The following is a 22,831-nucleotide window of genomic DNA, read 5'->3' on the forward strand; positions in this document are numbered from 1 at the left end:
AGGGAAGTTCCCACCTCCTGCCCCTTCTCAACCAATTGTGGTGGCGTCTGGATCTAGCAGCTGTGTCAGTGGGCCGGACCTCGAAGGCAAGATGGGGAGAAGAGCAGGCTCTAAAGCTCCGGGAACCTGGAGGCGGGGCCTGGGAGATGGAGGAGGGGCCAGAAACTTGGGTTCGAATCGGAGCCCTGCGTGGAGGCCGAGGGGAGGGGAGAATGGAGTGAAGTGAATAATGAGTCTCGGGAAGAGGCTTGAGTTGTGGAGGGTAGAACGTGCCAGAGAACAGTGAGGAGCAGTGCTTGGGTCGGGGGGCGCCAAGAAGCCACTCCCGTAGAGAGGAAAGAACGGCATTCCGGGACTTGGGAAAGAGAGGGGCGGAGGTCTCGGTCATGAAGGGGCGTGGGCTCTGGGCCTATTTAGGAAAGTAGCCCTGAGGCGGTGCGTGTACTTTTCCCTGTCTCTGGCGGGGTGGAGGCGGTGACCGGAGATGGATTGGGCGCTGAGGCTCGCCAAGACTTGGGATTTCTGGACAGGCAGGACCTTCAGGCGGTGCCCGAGAAAAGGATAGGGTCTAAGGCAGTAGGGGGCGGGGTCCTGGGAGGGGTGGGACCTACAGGAGGTTCCGAGAGGCGGATAGAGCCCTGAGGCAATGGCGGCGGGGCCTGGAGGCAATGACTGGGGAGGGATTGGGCGCGATGGAAGTAGGGGCGGGGCTCCAAGGGGGCTGGATCTAGTTGAGTGTTAGATTCCTCGTGGCAGTGTTAGCTGAACTCCGTCGTCTCGGTCCAGTGGCTAGCATCAACCTGCCTCTACCTTGTTGGGTCGGGCCTCTGGGAAATGACAACTCTTCCCTCCCGAGTATCCTTCTTGGCCTCTTCCTCCCGGCACCCTCTGTCCTTGAGGCAGGATGAGGTCCCCTGTCTAGAAGGGCCCCCGACTCCTCTGCGACCTGCTGGGCTGAGCGCGTCTGGAGCCTTGAGCGTCCTCCCTTCCTGGCTAGAGTCCGGAGGCTACTGGACTGCCTGGGCTTGGCTGAGAATTTGGGGCTCCTAGTCCTCGCCACTTATCCCCCATGACTTCGGTGTGGGTTTGTGCCCCCGAAGCTGAAAGGAAATTTCCCGGGTCCATTTGGCTTTTCGTGGTTTCCTGGTCTCAAAGAAAGACGCATCAGTTGTTTGTTTCTTCCCTACCTGGAAGGGGCTGTGTCTCCGGGTCAAGACTGATAAAAAATGCTCAACACACTTTTCACCGCTTTGGGTAAGTCATATTGCTCCAATCCCGGCTTTGCTGCTTATTATTTGGGCAAGATTTAACGTTTTATGCCTCAGTTTGTAAAATCAGAGTGTGACAGGATGCTCTCTGAAGGGCCCTTCCAGTTCAAGGCTGTGATGCTAATTAATGATGTCTCTATATGAAATGAACTTCTGGAAGTACCAGGTTGCCAGTTACTTATTAGACTTAAAAGGTTGGGGTTATGTAGAGAGGACTTTGAACAGGGGCATGATTGGATTAATTGACCACCTAGAGCTTCCAGCTCTGTATAATGCTATGATATAATTGTAATTGTGATGCCTCCCCATGCTTCTTCTCCAATCAAGGGCAGCAACAACTAATTGAGAAATACATATATATATGTATATGTGTATGTATGTGTATATATGTATGTATGAATATTTTAAAAGGGATTGTAAAACACTTTACTAGCCCAAAGGTTTTAGACTAGAGAAACATTAATGACGGGAAATGTAAAGGTGGAGTAAACCTGCTGTATATGGGAAAGTTGAACTATAGTTCACATATTCATCAAGGCAGTCTTATAGAAGAGGTCACAAAACAGGAAGCCTATGAGGTAGTGCTTGCCACATAATAGCTACTGCAGTAATGAGTTGAGTTCAACTGAGTAGAAGGTGAGAGGGTTAGTCCAACTTGACTTTGATTTAGTCAGACACTTATGGGCTGATTATTAAACATGCATAAAAACTTGAGGTCTTAATTTAAAGCCTTATTAACTACCTTTTTCTCCACCACTTAGGGTAAAAAGAAAAGTTATGGGGTTTCATAGGAGAGGAAAAAGAGGGAAAGCAAAGAAATGAAGGTTGAGGCAAAGAATGACATTTTTGAGTTTCCTGCTGTTAACTTCATTGTGGTGTAATTTTTTTGCTTTTGTTTATCTCTAATTCATCGACATATAACTGTGAATTCAGGCAAAGGAATTCCTTGGTTAGTAAAAACAAACTTTAGAATGCTTTTACTGGAGTTTGTTATGGAAATTTACCTTTTTTGGTATGAGAATATTTTTTTGTGGAGGGGGTGTGGGGAAGGGGGGGAAAGGCTCCTTACACTGTTTAGAAAGTGCTTGGCTAGAGAATAGTACTTCAGTCATTCAAATATCTGGGGCTTTATGGGTATAAGTTCAACCATTTCAGTTCTGTCTGATTCTTTGTGACCCCATTTGGGTTTTCTTGACAAAGATACTGGAGTGGTTTGCTGTTTCCTTCTCCAGCTCATTTACAGATGAGGAAACTGAGGCAAAAGGGTTAAGTGACTTGTCCAGGGTCACACAGATAGTAAATGTCTGAGGTCATATTTGAACTCAGGTCTTCCTGAATCCAGGCCTGGGGCTTTATCCACTGCCATAGGTGTTAGTACTTCTACTAGTACATATATATACTTCATACTAGTACAAAACCCTCAGCGACCTTAGACAATCTTTTTTTTTTTTTGTCTTTTTTCGTGGGGGCAAGGCAGGGCAATTGAAATTAAGTGACTTGCCCAAGGTCACATAGCTAGTAAGTGTTAAGTGTCTGAGGTCGAATTTGAACTCAGGTCCTCCTGATTCAGGGGGCCAGTGCTCTATTTACTGCTCCACCTAGCTGCTCCAGCCTTAGATAATCTTAATGAATTGATGGCTGAAAAAATTAATTCACTTGTTAACACACTCTGTTCTTGAGCTTTTCTACAATTACTGTGTCTGATGATTGGCAGACAGATACATCTTGGTATGTCATACCAGAGGCTCAAGCTGTGTTGGCATATAGCTTTGAAGAACCCAAGGTTACCTGCTCTAGTCCCTTATTATGACACGGTGTACTTTAGTGAGGGTGAGGGGAAAGATTTTTGGAAGTGCTGATAAGACGGTGAGAAGATTAAGACTGATCCTTTATCATTTATTAATCTGATTATTAAATTGATTACAATTATCTGTAACTGTTTTTGCCCTGTAATTTTGTCTCTGAACTTAGTTCAGAATTTAGCTGGCCTGTAATGGGTTAAATTTAGAAATCCAGCCCCCCTGCAAATCGCTGATCTGTTCTTGCCTCAAGAAATTTAGCTGACCTTGGGGAATGCTTATAAACACAAAGGAGTTCCAACTAATATCTTTAGGCCACCAACCTATCCTTTAAGGATGTCTGTTCTCTCTCTCTCTCTCTCTCTTTTTTTTCTTTTTGGAGGGCTATCGGGGTTAAGTAACTTGCCCAAGGTTACACGGCTAGTTTTTTTGTGTGGGTCTTAAGTGTCTGAGGCCGGAACCCGAACTCAGGTCCTCCTGACTCTGGGGCCGGGGTTTTACTCACTGCTCCACCTAGCCGCCCCTGTTTTGTTCTCTTGCATCTAGACTCTTGGGAGGGAATGAGGGGGTTGTTGCTAGTCCCTGTTACCAAACTTCCAATCAGTCATATTGCTCTTAACCATATGATGTCACCTACCCTGTTCTGTTCTTTGTTCTGTATCCCCCAAAACCTGTAAAAGGGAACTGTCCTTTTGCTCAGGGTCTTTGGCATAAATAAGACAATCCATCCACCCATTTATTGGCAGGTAGCATGCTACTGTTAATAAAGGTTAGCTTGCATAGAGGATTGCCTCAGTTTACCCTTTTGTTAAATTTCAGTCATGACAGTAGTAATAATTGACGAGGTATATAGTATGGTTGACAAAACACCTGACATATGTCCTAATTTAATCTTCACAACAAAATTGTGAGGCAGGTAGTATCTTCAAATAAGGAAAATGAAGGGCTCATCTAATAAGTGGCAAAACTGGCACTCAAGTGCCAGGTCTTATGACTCAAATCTAGTATTCCTTCTTCCCTCTTGAGAATTAGATAGCCAACATCATCAAGTTACTGAATTCTTGGCTGTCTTAATCAAGAGATGGACCTGACTCTTGGACCAAGGAACCTTCCATATCATCTTACTGGGGAAATAAAAACTTAGACATGAGAAGGAAATAGAGAACTGGAAATTATCTGATTGTGTGTGTAATATATATATATATACACATACATACATATATGTATATACATATATATGTGTGTGTATATATATATACTATATATATGTAAATTTCTTAAGTGTAATAGTAGCAGTTTAGGTAAAAGTGTTCCTTGTATAGACTGAATAAAAAAGCAAAGGCTTCAGAACTGTAAACTTGCCAACTTGCCTTAATGTCACATTTGGGATAGAATAGAAGTAGGAAAAGTTGGGAAAACAGTGATTCATTGACATGGAAGGAACAGGAGGAAAAAAACTGATCAATGACAGGGAGATTGGAATGGTCAGAATTGTTGGAATTGGAATGGACCTCTGGGACCATCTATTTTAATCCATGCCTCCCCTCCCCCCCAAGAAACACCACTACAACATATTTGACAAGTAGTCATTCAGACTTACTTGAAGACCTCTAGTGACAGAAGCTCCCTTCCTTCTGATCACTCATATTGAGCTTACTGCCTACTACAAGTCTCAGATCTTTTTCAGAAGAATCGCTCCCGAGCCATCCTTCCTCCATCTTGAACATGTGAAATAAATTTTTTTTAAAAACTCAAATGTAATTCATTACATTTATCTCCACTAAATTTCATCTTATTAAATCCAGCCCAATGTTCTATCCTGTTACCATCCCTCCCAGTTCTGTCTTTTGCAAGTTTGGTAAGCATGCCATTTATTCCTTTATCCAAGTCATTGATACCAGTTTTAAAATACCCAGGACCAAGTCCCTGGTCTCTTTACTAGAGACTTCCATCTAGTTTGATACTGAACCATTAATGATTTTACTTTGGTTCTGGCTGTTCACCCAGTTCTAACGCTGTGTAACTGTACTATTGTCTAGCACATGTTCCTCCATCTTTTTTATCAGAGAGTATGAGATATTCTCCCCCCTTATAAAGTTATATATAGATATTAAAAGGTGTGTGTGTGTGTGTGTGTGTGTGTGTGTGTGTGTGTGTGTAGTTAGTCTGGCATGATGTACTCTTGCTAAAGCCATGTTGACTCATCACCACTTTATTTTCTAGGTGTTCATTGATCAGTCATTCAGCAAGCATTTATTAAGTGCCTCCTGTGTGCCAGGCCCTGTATTGGGTGCTGGGGATAAAGAAATGTAACAAGAGGAGAGATCCAGAAGTTATGCAAAATGGAAGCAAAGTAGTTTGGGGAAGATTAGTTATAGAGTTAAGACTATAAAGGCAGGAAAGTGAAACTAGAACTAGGGGGATTGAAGCAGGTTTCCAAAGGGTGATGCAATGTATTCATCATAGGTGAAAGGTTTGAAGATTACGATCAGAGAGAACTTCGGAATTCAGTATCATAGAGGTGCAACATTTATGGGTTATGAGGGCAAAGGTATGATGCCCAACACCTTTGGGTGACAGAGGTACAGTAGATGTGAGAGTAGAGACAAATGATATTCTAGGATGTTAAAGGAGAAGAAAATCCACATGGATATGGAAATCATCAAGACTGAGGTAATAGCATATGGGGTAGAGAGAAAGACTGTGAGTCAAGTACTGGTTAAGAAACCAGGAGAAAGGAAAGAGAGGAACCTGGAGGGTAGTGATCCCAAATTGGCAAGCATATATTAAATATCTACTGTGAACCAGGCACTGTGCTTATTAGTATTATTAGTATACAAGACAAAAGGAAAAAGAATCTTTGCTCTCAAGGATTTTACTGATGGGTAGGGGGTGGGGAGGGAATGTGGAATGCAAACACCGCTTCCCCCCCCCCCCCCCCCCCCCCCCACAAAGCAAAGATTCTTTTTCCTTTAAAAAAAAAAAAAGGAAGGGGGGAAAAATAATCAAAACATTTAATTAGTAAAAAAAAAAAAAAAAAAAAAAATTTTTTTCTTAAAAGTTTTTAAGGGGGGGGGGGGGGGGGGGGACTGAAGTTCAGACCTATCCTCTTCCCACCTCCCCCCCCCACACACACACGAGATAAGTTGAGGAGCAAGACAACAGTAACCAGAAGGGGATGGGGAAAAATTTCCCATAGCACATGGCATAAGAACTGAACTATGAAAGAAACTGTATTTCCTAAAAAGCAGGCATAACTGCATATATTCTAGGCATGGGGAATGATGTGTCTTAGGAGAAGCCATGTTTCTGTGAGGGTAAGAAGATGGAAAGAGTTTATTTACTTTTTTTTTTTTGTTTAAACTAATTGATTTAATTTTAGTTTTCTACGTTCACTTCTATAGGCTTTTGAGTTTTAAATTTTCTCTGCCTCCCTCCCCTCTCCCTTCCCATGGGGAGTGTATTAAAAGAGAGCAAGGGAGGCTAAAGGAGTATAAGCTACTAGAGAAAACCCCTTTACTGATATAGATTGATGCTCATTTATAATTTAGGGATCATAGATTTAAAGTTAGAACTTATAATTTGAGCGTTGACTGGGGCACTGAGATAACTTGCCTGTGGTTTTATAATCAAGACTGGTTTTCAGGATTTGAATGTGAATTTTTAATCTGATTTTTCATGGGGCAGGGAAGTAGAACATGAAAGATTTTTTGACTTTTGCAGACCGATATTGAGTGATTAGGATGCCTGGAAAAATTTGTTAACCAGAGAAAGAACTAGGATGGAGAAGCATTTTATAGACTAAATCAACCAAAGTTTCTAATTTGAATTCTGTTGTGAAAATGCTCTTGCTAATGATGTCTCCTCGATAGAGCACTCCATTGTGGTACTGAACAGGGGCTGAAAGGGCTGATGGTAATGAAAGCCAGAAGAGTGGTGAAGGGAATTTATAATCTGAGGTGGTATGAAAAGTGATATCACTCTCGTATCACTACCAGCTCCGCCCTCTCCCCCCACCCCAATCAATCCAAAGTGTTCACTTATTGAAAAACTGCTCACTGTTCTGTGGAGTGTGGGGTGTGGGTAGGGCAAGGTGTCCATCAGGATAGTCGTTTCTAAACTTTTTGGGATTGTACATTCCTATCAGTTAAAAAAAATTGAGCATGCATTCCAAAATATGCATATTTACTTATTTATTGATACCAATGATTATGTAATTATGAGCCTCACATAAAAATAGAGAGACACTGAATTTGAATAGAGAAGTGATATGGTTCAGTCTATGCTTCAGGAAAATTGTTTTGGCAACCCTGTGGAAGATGGAGTGGAAGAGGAAGAGTCTTGAGGCAGTGGTGCCCATTAGGAAGCTATTGAAGTAGTCTAGAGCAGTGGTTCTCAAAGTGTGATCTGTGGCCCGCTGAGGGTCCCTTAGACTCTTTCAAGGGGGTCAAACCTATTTTCATAATTAAAATACTCCTACTGTTCACATATCTTTTATATAATTACATACGTAATATTACACATTTCATATCATAGTCAGATTTTTTCATATACTATAGCCAAAACAACATATTGTAATACATGGAATACAGAAGCAGATATGAGAATCCAGTTGTTTATTAAGCCAGACATTGAAGAAATTTACAGAAAATATGTAAAATAATGTTACTTTTCTCATTAGATTGTTTGGGGGGAAACCAGTTTGGTTTTGTTTTTTTTTTGCTTTTTTGTTGGGCAATTGGGGTTAAGTAACTTGCCCAAGGTTACATGGCTAGTTTTTTTTTTTTTTGTGGGTGTTAAGTGTCTGAGGCTGGAACCAAACAGGACTTCTTGACTCCAGGGCTGGCGCTTTACTCACTGTGCCACCTAGCCGCCCCAAACCAGTTATTTTTAATAAAAAATATTTTATTTATGTTAACATGTCCTGGTTTATTATGTTATTTTTAAACGAATTAGTAAATAAATATTTTAAAATTGTGTCAATTTAAATTTCCAATATGTTAATTATCAATAGATATCAGCAAAAGCTATTTGGAGTCCTCAGTAATTTTTAAGAGTGTGATAGGTCCTGAGACCAAAAACATTTGAGAACTCCTGGTCTCGGGAAGAGGTAAATGAAAGCCTATGTTAGGAAGGGGCCTATGTGAAGAAGGGGACAATTGTAATAGGTACTGTGGAGTTAGGAATAATAAGATTTGTCAGCTGTGGTTGGATGTGTGAGGTGAGAGATAGGGCAGCTCACAGGGTGACAGCTATATTTTCAACCTGGGTAAGTGGAAAATTAGCAGTGCCTTGGATAGAAATAGGAAAGTTTGGAAGAAGGGTGGGTTTGGGGGAAGGGGGTAAGATCATGGAAAGATATCTAGGATGTAAATTGTATTCATCCATGCTTGCTCATCCTGTAGGAGTCACTTCATCCTACCAAAAACAAAAGAGAAAACTTGGCTTTTATAGACTAACAGGATTTTACTGAGGCAGTTTAGTCTCTAACCTGGAAATGCTCAGAGCTATGCCAGCAGGCCTAGAGACTGGAGTGCAAGTAATCAGGTAGTGGTTTAATTAATGTTTCATTAGGAGGAACAGATTTGCAAATTGGGAATTCTGCTGGCCAGAATTCCACCTTGCTGTCATGAAGGCAGAGATTATATACATAAATCACTATGGGAAGGGATAGGGGAAGGTGGATTACAAACAGTCGTTTCCTGGGACCTAAGTGGTTTCCCATGATAAACCCACAAGTAATTCTGGAGTCTTGTGGGAGCAACATTGTTCAAGTCTTTGGGGGTTGTTACTTAGTGGGGTGCAGGACCAGAGTTATGTGACAGGAACAGAATTCTACAATCTTTGATTTGATTCACTTAAGGTACAGAGGTACAAGAATGCAGTGATTGTGAGAGCATAGCCAAGGTTTTGATTGATCATTTCAAGTTGCATTGTGAGCTTCTGACTACCAAGCCAGAAGAGGTAATTCTGAAAAATTTAAATTATTAGTATATTCATTACACATATCATATTGAATAATATGAAAGTCATAATTCCCTTCACAAGACCATGCCCCAGAATGCAGAGCCTACCTGAAACACCTCTTCCCCAGGGATGCCTGCCACAGTTGTAAGGTGATTTGGGGGCATGGTTTTTGTGTAGAGGGCACCGGAATTTTGCCTTGCATAGTTGCTGGTGTGTGTACTGGAGTTTAAGTCCTAAGGGGCTGTAATGGGAATGTAAATTTTTAAGATCTTCCCTGCCCCTAGGCTAAAGTGCAACTGGAGCCTGGGGTGGGAGGCTTGTTTTTCAGTAGATACTTCTTGATTGGCCAGTGAGTCAATAAGGTTGTTACATTCTCTGAGCCAGGAGAAGACTATATAAGCCCTGATGTGTAGCTTTGTTTTGGGGCTCACTTTGAGAAGTGTTCTGTGATTTGATCTTGATTATGGGAAGCCGTTGTCCAGAGCCCCCCCCGGCTTTGAAAAACCCAGATGTTGAAACCCAGATATTGTTTGGTATGGATGTAATGGTTGCACAGTTTGGAAAACTGTCTACTTGATCTTGATCTACTTGATCTACTTTTTCTGTCTTGATAATTCTGTCTGTATATTCTGAAGTTCGGGGTGCTGACCTTTTTCCCCTGAACTAGGTAAATGATATATGTTTGACTGATTAAAATAAGCTTGTTAACCCATTTTGAGTTGCTTTCCTTTAACAAAGCAGATCTAAGAACCTGTGTTGGCAGCTACCCTGAGGACGCTTGGGGTGCTTGCTGCCACAGGGGCCAGCCCACTGTAGAAGAAAAGAAGTTGGAATTTGCACAGCCACCGGAAGCCAACTGAGGCACTGATAAGGGGTGGTGTAGCTGTGTTGAAGACAAGCTCAATGCTTGGCTATTTTGGGGAGGGTCTCATGTTGCCCATCTTCTACCTTCTTGATCATGCTCCCCTCTAGGGCCATCCCATGTTCTCCAGCTTTGGAGACCACTGGGCCAGAAGACTTCTAAGGTTCTTTTCAGCTTAGGCATTTTGTAATAAGAATTGACAGGGACATCCTGTTGTAAGCAATTCTCTTCCCTCCTAAAAAGCTGGTTTTTCTACCTTCTCTTTCTTTTAAGGAATTAAAAAAAAATTCTGAGTTTAATCAAAAACCTGAGCATATCCATATATAAAATAGAATAGAAAAAGAGGTTTAAATGTGAAATAATGAATATATATTCTGCATGATTTGCTTTCTTAAAAAGTATATAATTCATTTAACATGTTACTTCAAAGATGTCCTGCATCTTTTTTATTTCCTTTTGAACTTCCTTCTTTTCAGTGCATTTTAAAAATGCTTCAATGACCCTCTTCTTTCTTTTCATTTTTTTAAGGAGGAACAACAATATCACTAACTCCCCTCTCATACGTTCTCCCCCTCCCCCATATTAAAAAAAAAAAAAGGACAAAGTCCTTGTGACTATAGTCAGGAAAACAAACTCACACATTGACTATGTCTTTTTTTGGCAATGGCTTTTTTTTTCATGGTACATCTTGAGACCATCACCTTTCTGTCAGGCAGGAGGTGGTAACAAGTAGTATGCTTTATCATGGGACCTCTGGAATTATGGTTGGTCATGTTGTTGCATAAATTGTTTTCGTGGTTCTGCTTACTTCACTCTGGATCATGAGTATTCTATTATATACTGTAATTTGCTTTTTTTTTTTTTGCTTTTACAGAAAGCATTCCTATAGATATTTTTACATAAATTAGTCCTTTTATCTTTGTTCTCTTTGGTGTACATATTCTACTTTTTCTAAGATATTAATTTTTCCCTTATTGTACTGTACTAAGAGAGTATCTCTTATTTTGAATATACAATTGTTAAAGGGGCAGCTAGGTGGCATGGTGAATAGAGCACCAGCCCTGAAGTCAGGAGGACCCTGAGTTCAAATCCGGCCTCAGACACTGACACACTTACTACCTGTGTGACTTTGGGCAAGTCAGTTAAACCCAATTGCCCTCCAAAAAACAACAACAAAAAATACAATTGCTAAAGCCTAGCAGTTTTGAGTCTCTTATAATCCTTATGCTCCTTTGAAGTTCCTCAGAACCTTGTTTAACTTCCCCATTTTGGGCCTTAGTTTCCTTATTTGTAAAATGAAGAGATTGAACTACTACAGAATCTCCATGCTCTAGGTCCTGTGAAAATGGCAAGGAAACATGCTGGAATCACAAAGATCTAAACCTAATATACTCTAACTGGTGATGTTTATATGTTGTGCATGAACCCTTTGGTCCGTAATGAATGTAGAGACCAGGAATGCTAAATAATTAATATCCATTAACCTTATTCTGAAAATTGAATCTTCTCTTCTAGTCTGATTTTAGGTGTTTCATATGCACAATTATGAATTATTTTACTGATGCTGTGGGTGTATTTGGTGCCCTACTTAAATGTGACAAGCTGTGTGAGACTGGGAAACATGGCCTTGTGAGTGAAGGTAAAACTCAAATAACTGCCTGACCAGGTAATCTCTGGGGTGTTAAAGTTCAGAATAACCTGAGGCTTGTGATGAAGACTAAGGATTACAGAAATAATTTGATGAAAATATTTTAGAGCAGAATAATTCCAAATTCTTCCCTTTCATAAAAAAAGTCCACTAGTTTTAACACCACATATGCTCTCTCCGGGGACAGTAAGGTGGTGCTTTGCAGAGCACTGGGCTGGGAACCAGGAATACTCCTTGTCCTGAGTTCAAATATGGCCTCAGACACTAGCTTTGTGACCCTGGGCAAGTCACTTAATCCTGTTTGCCTCAGTTTCCTTATCTGTAAAATGAGCTGGAGAAGGAAATGGCAAACCATTACAGTATCTTTTGCTAAGAAAATCTCAAATGGGTTTAGGGACAGTCAGACACCACTGAAATGACGGAATAACAACAATACTTTCCTGGTGACCCTGTGTGTATACAAATCCTGTTGCCCCACAAGCTCCAAAAATTTGAAACTATAAGTCACCAAAGGGCAGTGGAAAGACCCAAGTTTATATCCTTAGGTTGTAGGATACATGATTTACATGTGAGAAGTGTTATAAATGTCACAATGAAGGATATTTGACTGGAAAAGGAAGTGTGCTAGTCATATGTTAGGAATGTGGGCTCACAAATGCATAAACCGTATGCTGTACTGGTATTTGTTAGCTATAAAAGAGCTAGAGAAAGGTCTCTAGAACTCATTGGGTAGATCCTCTATGGATATTACTGTGTAAACCAGGTGATTGTATTCTACACCCTTATTCAAATAGACATGTTATAGCTTTTGGTTGGAATCAGGACTTTTTAGTTAACCTGGTTGCTGAAAAATAATTATGGGAACCTTGGGAAGAACTAACTATGAGTGGTCACTCCATTTTAGAATTTATAATAGAGGAGAGGAAAGGTTGGCAGATTCAGATAGTTGTAGTGAATTTTGGCAGAATGGATTTCAAGGATTTCAGAGAAAAGGCAGAGGTATGATCCCGTGGTCCAGTGTTCTTCAAGGTAAGTTGACCCAAGAGGGATAGGAACCTCTACAACAATTGTAGCAAAAGAAGAAAAGGGAAACTGTCTAAAGAGACCAAAAAGGACACACAGGGGGAAACATCAACCATCTGATATCTTAAAAAGATACATATGGAAGTTGGAAGCAAGGGCAAGGAACAGTAAATGCGAATAAAAGTGAATTGTCTTATGAGAAATGCCAAGAGTTCTAAAATTTAGAATGAACTAAGGCTGGTGATAAATGTGGAAGGTAACAAAGAGGGATTAAAAAAAACTGTTAAAGGGTTTATTAAAGAAGCATTATAATTCTTAAGATAGTTCTTCTCTTCCTGTTTAATTGTGGGCACAACTTGTTGGGAGCAGGAGGAAAATCAAAGAAAAAACCGCTGCTTGAGGTTGATAGGATGATAATGACAAGATTGAATTACCCAATTCATATTTTGTTTTTGTTTTCTTTTTCAAGGGGAGTGATCTTTGGCCTGAGAAGGATAGAACAAAAAACTATTTGCAGGAATAGAAAACCAAGATAAGTGAGGACTACTGTCAGTGCTGCCCTCACCGAGTTTGCCATCAGGCCTGGATGAACTGCATCCTAGGTTAATGAAAGAACTGGTGAGTGTGATTTTGTTGAGTCACTGTCATCGATCTTTGGAAATCATGAAGCATAGATGAGGTGCTTACAGGACTAGAGACGTTAATATTTTGTCTTTTTTTTTTTTCCCCAAAAAAGGGAACCTTCACAGTATGGACTAGTAACTTGAATTCCTGGCAAAATTATAGAACCCTACTATTGAAAGGATAATAGTATATGAGCATTTGTTCCATGACCTGATATAACTAACATCTCATCTACAAGCTAGAGTCTCTGGAGTTCCTTACTATTCATAGGGAATTACTCTAAAATTTGGACTTGGCCTGAGTTGGATGTGTGCTCTCCTTTGGAGAGCATATGTTTACCACTTTTATGAAGCTTACCTGATGTTAATGATCCATGTTATTGAGTTAGTTCATCTTTGTTTAACTATCTGGAATCTTGAATAATTTTGACGTATGCTAGATGTATGTTTGTTGGAAGAAAGCCTTTAAACACAATATTTGCATTTTTATAATCAAAAAATGATAAGCGTTTTGGATTCTCCACGTCTGTCAGTCAAATGTGTGGTAAAGATGTAGACTGCTGTGGAATATCATTTGTTAAAGCCCACCTGCTCCTTGCCTATGATATGTTTGTATATGTTATTTTGATAAAATTTCATATATGTGGGAAAATAGTTAATATTTTCTCACTTGTACCTTTTTGATATTAATAATGTCCAAATTATTTTTCATGCCCTTGATATCTTCTCTTCCTTCAGAGCCTTGCAGATCATTCTCTCAGTGCCTTTTCAGTTGTGTCACTTAGAACTCCATTAGGTACACTTGGTCTAATCCAGTTGTTTTTCCTGATTTTGTTCTTTTTATTATTATTTATAAATTCTACCTCTACTTTAGGCATATCCATGCTTGTGACATTAGACTTCAAGTGTGGTAGTCTCACTGACCTTGGTGGTGCAAAAAGTTTGTTATAAAAATATTTGCAGATAATTTCCATTTTTCTTAGTCTTGTCACCCTCCTTCCATTTTCATCTTTTTAAAAAAATTTTTTTTAAAGCAATTGGGGTTAAGTAACTTGCTCAAGGTTACACAGCCAGTTATTATTTCTGGGTTTGGTGCTGAGTATCTGAGCCCGGATTTGATCCAGGTCATCCCGACACTGGAGCTGGTGCTCTTACTCGCTGAGCCACCTGGCCACCCCTAAGCAATTGGGGTTAAGTAACTTGCTCAAGGTTACACGGCCAGGTGTTTCTGGGTTCTGAGCCCGGGATTCGATCTCCAGGTCTTCTCAACACTGGAGCCAGTGCTCTTACTCTCTGTGCTACCTGGCTGCCCCTCCATTTTCATCTTTAAATAATTTTAGAATAGGTTTGCTTAGTTGGGTCTCTTGGCAAACAACTTGCAGAGCTTCCTAGAAAAGATCAGTTACTCCTCAGAGTTTACCCTGAACATCCACAGAGGAAAAACCAGGAAAATGAAGATTGCCTATAGAATCTATAAAACTCATTCATAAGTAGCTTTATCTGGAACAAATGGACAGTGAATTAGACCTAGAATTAAATAAGATGAAGATAATTGGATTGCCTTGGGAAAATTGCTCAGCTCCTTTAACAAACCCAAATTTCTCCCAGAAACAAATGCCTATCTTTTTACTGCTATCTTTTTGACTGTTAATCATATGGTACAGTGTCTGAGGAATTAAAAGTAAGTGTCCCCAGGAAGCAATAGAGAGACATCTAGTAGGTGTGAGAAACCTGCAACATATAAAATGTTGATTGTTGTCCTTGGTTTTTTGAAGAGGACCAAAATGACATCACTTTTCCAGAGTCAAGTTATAGTGTGTCCCGCTGTGGCTCATCAGACCAATATGAGCTTAGAATGTTCTACCACAAAAATGAGGCACAAATAGTCCATGTGAACATTCTCCAAATTTGCGCATCTTGAGTTTCTTTTGAACTTCTTCAGTTCTGCTTTGCTCATAGAACACAGCAACTTCTCTGATAAGGGCATGCTATGCTGAGCAGTCCTGTGCCAGTGTCTCCCATGCCTCATAGTCAATTGCAGAGTTCTTAAGAGAGACCTTGACAGTATACTTGTATCAGTTCTTCTGACTACCATATGAATGCGTGCCCTGTGTGAGTTCTCCATAAAATAGTCATTTTGATAAGCATATGTTTTGCACTGTGACCATTCTATTGGAATTGTGCTTTCTATAGCAGAGTTTGAATGCTTGGCAGTTTAGTTTGAGAAAGGACCTCAGTGTCTGGCATATTACCCAATCTTTCTGGGACAGTTCAAATGGAAGTGATTCAGTTTCCTGGCATGGCACTGGTATATACTGTCCAGGTTTCACAGGCATATTACAATGAGGTCAGTATAGCAACAGGGTAGACCACCAGTTTGGTAGTCAGTCTTCTCTCACCTCTTCTCTTGCATACTTTTCTTTGGAACCTCCCAAACACTGTGTAAGCTCTGGTAATGCATGCATCAACCTCATTATCAATGTGTACATCCCTGGAAAGTATTCTACCAAGGTAAGCGAACTTATCCACAGCATTCAGAACTTCTCCATTGGTTGTAACCAATGGTTTCACTTATGGATGGTGTGGTGATGGTTGGAGCACCTGTGTTTTCTTGGTGTTAATTGTTAGGTTAAATTTAGCACACACAGCAGAGAATTGATCCATACTTTGTTGCATCCCAGCTTCAGAGGCTGCATTGAGTGCACAATCATCTGGAAGCAGAAATCATGCACCAGCACTCCCTCCAATTTGGTCTTGGCTTGTAGTCTTTTCAAGTTGAAGAATTGAATGTCAGTGTGATACCTTACCTTGATGCTGTGTTTGTCCTCATTGAAGGCATTTGACAGCATGGTTGAAAACATCATGCTGAAAAGCATGAAAGCAACAATGCAGCTTTGTTTCACTCCATTGGTGACTGGGAAAGCAGGAGAGTATAGTTCATTATTCAGAACCCAGGCAAGCTTGCTGTCATGAAATTGAGGTACAATGCTGATGAACTTCTCTGGGCAACCAAATTCCACTTAAATCCAATTTACACATGAATCAGAAGACATCACCCATACCATTTTACCATTTTTTCTATCTCAAAGTCCAGGCAAGTGACAGAGCAGCAGGTACTATAGTCACAACCTTGCACATGAGTAGCCCAGGCCATAGGGTTGTCTTCTCACTGGAAGCAACAGTGGGATTGGGCGGCCCCCTGGGTATCTGAGCAGCTGCTCACCTCCTGATGTGATGAAGGGGCTAGAACAAGTGCCCTAAAAAGTCTGCTTAACCAACCTTGGCCTGATTACTGCAGCTGTCAGGGATCCCACCCTGCAGTTGAAATAAAAAAAAAATGTACAAAAACATCTGCAGAGACGATTTTACTCACCATTGGCACATGGAATGTGTGCACACTTATAGAAGACACAAAATCCACTAGATCTGAAAAACAAACAGCTCTTTATGTTTGTAAGAGAACTTAGCAAGTATCACATCCAAATAGCATCACTGAGTGAAACAAGGCTGAAAGATGAAGGTCAGCTTGCTGAAACTGGAGCTGGATACATGTTTTTCTGGAGTGACTTTAGTGAAGAGGAGCATTGTGAAGCTGGTGTAGGTTTTGCAATCAAAACTAATCTAGTCAACAGGCTTTGTGTGCCTACCAAGAGAATTGAAACGACAGGCTCACGACAGTTCAATTACCACTTGCCAGAAAATGTCATGTTACCAAAAAATGTAAAGAATTAAGAGAAGGGGTGAAAAATGTCTACAGGGAAAAGTATGATCAATAAAGATGGTATAGTCAAGTGGTCAGACCAAGGACTAATAATAGGTGGACAGTCTAGGTTCTCCACCTGGGGAAAGCCTGCAAGATCCCCAGCATGCTGGGTGAATCCCACCCTTTCTGGTAGAAATGGACAAGCCATGCACACAGTATGGGAGACAGAGAAGGATTGTAAGCTGTATTGTTGGAGAAGACACCCACATCAGTGAAGACATGCCTATTGAACAGTGAACAATTTAGGAAAGGAAATGATCGCTAAGCCCTCAAATGGCTTCATTAAGAACAAGTTATGCTGGATTGATCTTCTTTTTTTTTTTAATGGAGGTATTTTATTCATAGGTAAAGGAAATGGCAGACATTTAAGTTTCTTGGAGACAATGTTTGTCATTTATCTATCTAGCTTCTTACATTCTTTCCATCTATTAATTATCATAGGGGTGGAGCCAAGATGGCGGAGTAGAAGCAAGACCTTCCTGCGGCTCCATCTTCCACCTTCCCCAATCCATGTAAAAAGGGGACTCTAAACAAACTTTGGAACTGCAGAACCCACAAAATGACACAGAGAAGCTAACTTCCCGCTGGGGACAGCCCGGCAGGCCGGCAGGAATCAGCCAGCGCAGGGCTCTGGGAGACGAGCCCAGCCCCACGCCGAGGCTTTGGCCCCAGGGCGGGCCTGACCAGCCGCCTGCCAGAGGGACTCCAGATCAGCAGCAGTTGTGGCCGTTTCCAGATTTATCAACACATAGATGCGAAGGACAAGGTGAGAGGCCAGTGCAGTCTGGACTTTGGGACCCAGTAAGTGAGAGCATGTGGCTTTTACGCCTGGGGAGAGAAACCGCTGAGACCCCGGCACAGCCAGCCAGCCCCATGTGGCGGCTTCAGCTCCTGGCCTGCAGAGTGTAGGGGGACTAAGCACCAGTCTGAGGGGTCATCGCTCTTGCTTTAACCTGCTTGGATCTGGATTGCAGTCTAGGGTGGAGGTCCTGGGGTGTGTGTCCAGCTTGCCAGAGCGTGTGGAGACCTCAGAGAGGGCACCCATCTAATACCTCCAGCAGCTGAGAAAACCCCAGCTTTTGGGACGAAAACTCCCCTGTCTTCTGGTGGCAGAGTCCTACTGTGGCAAAAAGCCCAAAAGTCAAATAATTGAGTGGCAAAATGAGCAGGCAAAGGAAACAAAGCAGACAGAAGATTCCAACAATACACTCCTATTTTGGGGACAAGAAGGAGCAAGGCATGGAACAGGAGGAAAACAGTGAAGTCAGAACTCCTGCACCAAAAGCTTCAAAGGAAAATACCAGCTGGTTACAGGCCATAGAGGACCTTAAGAAGCAGATAAGAGAAGTGGAGGAAAAATTGGGAAGAGAAATGAGAACAATGCAAGACAATTATGAAATGAGAGTCAACAGCCTGACTGAAGAAAATAATACCTTAAAAAACAGACTGACTCAAATGGCAAAGGAGGTTCAAAAAGACAATGAGGAGAAGAATGCCTTAAAAAGTCGAATTTTCCAGATGGAAAAAGAATCTCAAAAGCTCACTGAGGAGAATCATTGCTTCAGAATTAGATTGGAGCAAATGGAAGTTAATGACTTTATGAGAAATCAAGATGCTGTTAAACAGATCCAAAGAAATGAAAGAATAGAAGGCAATGTGAAATATCTCATGGGAAAAACCACTGACCTGGAAAATAGATCCAGGAGAGATAATTTAAAAATTATTGGACTACCTGAAAGCCATGACCAAAGTAAGAACCTAGAAAGCATCCTCCAGGAAGTTCTCAAAGAAAACTGTCCTGATGTTTTAGTACCAGAGGGCAAAATAGAGTTTGAAAGAATCCACCGATCACCTCCTGAAAAAGATCCCCAAAAGAAAACTCCTAGGAATATTATAGCCAGGTTCTGGAATTCCCAGATTAAGGAGAGAATATTACAAGCAGCCAGGAAGAAACAATTTGAATATTGTGGAAACACAATCAGGATAACCCAGGATCTGGCTGCTTCTACACTGAGGGATTGAAGGGCTTGGAATATAATATTCCGGAGGTCAAAGGAGCTGGGATTAAAACCAAGAGTCACCTATCCAGCAAAACTGAGTATCATGTTTCAGGGGAAAATATGGTCATTCAGTGGAATAGAAGACTTTCAAGCATTCTTGCTGAAAAAACCAGAGTTGAATAGAAAATTTGACATTCAGATACAAGAAGCAAGAGAAGCATGAGAAGGTAAACAGGGAAAAGAAATCATAAGGAACTTATCAAAGTTGAACTATTAACATTCCTACATGGAAAAACAATAATTGTAACTTATGAAACTTTTCTCAGTAGTTGAACGTATTATATATATATATATATATATACACATATATATATGTCTTTATATGAGGGTATGCGGGCATATGAATACATATGTGAATGTGTGTACATACGTTTACAGGTATACATAGATAGAGGGCACGGGACCAATTTAACAGGAAGGGATGATACTTAAAAGGTGAAATTGAGAGGTGAGAGGAGTATAATGAGAGGAGATGGGGAGAGACAGATTGGGGCAAACTATCTCATACAGAAGAGGCAGGGGAAAATGATTACAATGGAGGGGAAGAATAGGAGGGCGGAAGGGAATGGGTCAACCTTATTCCTATTGAATCTGGCTTGAGGAGGGAGGGAAATACACTAAATAGGGGATCTCACCCTCCAGGAGAATGGGGGGGAAGGGGATGAGAGGGGGGATGATGGAAGGGAGAGCAGGCTGGGGGGGAGGGCAGTTGGAAGCACCCACTTTTGAAAAGGGACAGGATCAAAGTAGAGAATAGAACGGGTGGGAGGGAAATGTAGTCAGTCTTTTACAATATATCTACTATGTTATTGTTTTGCATTAGCTGCACATGTACAACCTATACTGAACTGCTTATCTCCCCAGTGGGGGTGGGTGGCAGGGGGGGAAGGGAATGAATCTGGGATTGAAAGTTTTAAAATCAAATATTCAAATATATATATATATATATGTGTGTGTGTGTGTGTGTGTGTAAGTGTGTGTATATATATATAAATATACTATTATTAATACTATCTTACATGTAATTAAGAAATGGGATGTACAGGCACTGAGGCATAGAGATCCACTGGAAAAGTCGAAACAGGTATGGGAGAAAATATGGGAGAGAGCAGATTGGAGGTGGGGATATCCTGTGGGACTGCTGTTTTGGGGGGATGGGTGGGGGAAAAACAGGGAGAAAATTTGTAACTCAAAATCTGGTGGAAACGAATGATGTAAATCAGAAGTGAATAAAGCATTAAAAAAATAAAAAAAAAAGAAATATATATATATGTCTATATATGGGCATATGAATACATATGTGAATGTGTGTGTATATGTTTACAGGTATACATAGATAGAGGGCACAGGACCAATTTAACAGGAAGGGATGATACTTAAAAGGTGAAATTAAGAAGTGAGAGGAATATAATGAGAGGAGATGGGGAGAGACAGATTGGGGCAAACTATTTCATACAGAAGAGGCAAGGGAAAATGGTTACAATGGAGAGGAAGAATAGGAAGGCAAAAGGGAATGGGTCAACCTTATTCCCATTGAATCTGGCTTGAGGAGGGAGTGAAATACACACTAAATAGGGGATCTCACCCTCCAGGAGAATAGTGGGGGAAGGGGATGAGAAGGGGGATGATGGAAGGGAGGGCAGGCTGGGGGGAGGGCAGTTGGAAGCACCCACTTTTGAAAAGGGACAGGATCAAAGTAGAGAATAGAACAAGTGGGAGGTGGGATAGGAGGGAGGGAAATATAGTCAGTCTTACAATATATCTACTATGTTATTGTTTTGCATTAGCTGCACATGTACAACCTATACTGAACTTCTTGTCTTCCCAGTGGGGGTGAGTGGCGGGGGGGGGAAAGGGAATGAATCTGGAATTGAAAGTTTTAAAATCAAATATTCAAATATATATATGTATATATATATATGTGTGTGTGTGTATGTATATATATATATATACTATTATTAATACCATCTAACATGTAATTAAGAAATAAGATATGCAGGCACTGAGGCATAGAGATCCACTGGAAAAGTCGAAATGGGTATGGGAGAAAATATGGGAGAGAGCAGATTGGAGGTGGGGATATCCCGTGGGACTGCTGTTTTGGGGGAATGGGTGGGAGAAAAACGGGGAGAAAATTTGTAACTCAAAATCTGGCGGAAACGAATAATGTAAATCAAAAGTTAATAAAGCATTTAAAAAATTATCATAGAGATCTGGCTCCCCTCTGACACTGTATCCCCAGCAGTCCTTTCTAGTGCAGGCTGTGCCTTCTCTCATACCCTTGGTCACACTGATCCTAGTGGGAGAATTAGAAAACTCCTTGCTCCTTATTGGCATGTCCAGACTTTTGTTATGCCTTCTTCACTCAGTAACCCTTCCTTTTTTGAAGGCTACACAATTAAAATCTTCTATCTAATAAAAAATTTATGATAGCTATAATATACCTATCCCCTGATCAGTCTCCCACTTTTTTCGAGGAGTTCAGCTCCTGGCTTACCATCTTCCTCTTCTCCTCAACAACTGCCCTTAATGGGGGGACTTTACTGTTCATGTAGATGTTCCCCCATGACTTTCTTTTTCACTCTATCTCAGTCACACATAGGGAGGGTCACATTTCTGATTAGAGATTCTGATGTTCCCCAATCTAACCCCAACCTGCTGTCATTTAAGTTTCACTTCTCTTAGGCCTGTTCTTTGCTCTCATTGAGACCCCTATTTTCTCCGTGTCTGAGTATTTTTTTAGGCTATAACCCTTGCTCTGACTTCACTCTCTTCCTTTCTTCATCTTCAATCTAGTAGATGACCATTTCTACTTTCTGCTGTTTTCTACTCATGAATCCTTGACTCCTTGTCCTATTGCTGCTTTTCTCTTGTTTAACCTCAGCCCTGGATTACTCCCACTATCAGCATCCTCTATTCCTACTCACAAACTGCTTAACAAAATTAGAAGAAATCCTACAACCATTCTGATTGGGTTAGCTAACCTAAACTAGGTTCTCACCTAGTTCTCAGCAAGACAGTCCTTTTATTCCTCCCTAGGTAATTTCCTATCTCAATTCCCACAGAGGGTATTCTAAACCATTTCTTCCCTCCTGAAGCTCCCCACATCCCCTCTGCCCTCTCTGAGTTAGGGATCTTTGAGGCCCTTCAAAGTAAGCTCCCTCTTTTCTAATTTTTATCAACTCAAAACTCCTTGACATCATGTCCCATTCATCTTCTCTCCCAGTCTCTGCCAAAGATGTGGCCCTTCTTACCAAGACTATCTCATCTATATATTTACTTGATCCCATCTCCCCTCATCTTCTCTGGCAGATCTTAACTTCAGTCATCCTCCCTTTCTTTCAAATTGTCAGCCTCTCCCTTTCAACTAGTTCCTATTCTATTACCTTCAAACCTACCTGTCTCCACATCCTTTAAACTCCTTAACCAGACCCCTGTCTTTCCCTTAAGCTTTCATCCTATATATATATATTTCCTCCCAAACTCCTTGAAAATATGTCTACTCACTGCTTTCACTTCCTCCTTTTTTCTTCTAAGCTTAATGTTTGTAATAGTTTTTATTATATACAGCAAAATATCACCTTAAAGATTTTCTCCTGTAACAAGATATATATAGAGAGTCAGGGAGATATTTGTCCACCAGTGGTGTTTGCCAGTTTCATGTAGCAGCATGTCTAGTACAGAGCCAAAACTATGGAGGAGTATTGTTATCCATGGTGAGGCCTTCCATATTGTCCTCTTTGTAGATAATGTTGTGCCAATTGTATCAAGCACCAGAATACTAGAGAACCTACTTAAAGAGATCAGTCTTTCTACCG

General features: G+C 40.9%; 1 long non-coding RNA gene across 1 annotated transcript; it reads left to right on the forward strand.

Moving 5' to 3' along the window:
* Positions 1-133: 133 nt before the first annotated feature.
* On the forward strand, positions 134-18,578 carry LOC138153487 (uncharacterized). Its single transcript, XR_011166389.1, has 3 exons — positions 134-1,254; positions 13,037-13,185; positions 17,395-18,578. It is a non-coding gene; the product is annotated as an uncharacterized lncRNA (long non-coding RNA).
* Positions 18,579-22,831: the final 4,253 nt, after the last annotated feature.

This window comes from Petaurus breviceps, unplaced genomic scaffold, assembly GCF_028583685.1.
Source record: "Petaurus breviceps papuanus isolate PSGF00001 unplaced genomic scaffold, PetGlider_PUasm1.0 90994, whole genome shotgun sequence".
NCBI lineage: Eukaryota > Metazoa > Chordata > Mammalia > Diprotodontia > Petauridae > Petaurus > Petaurus breviceps.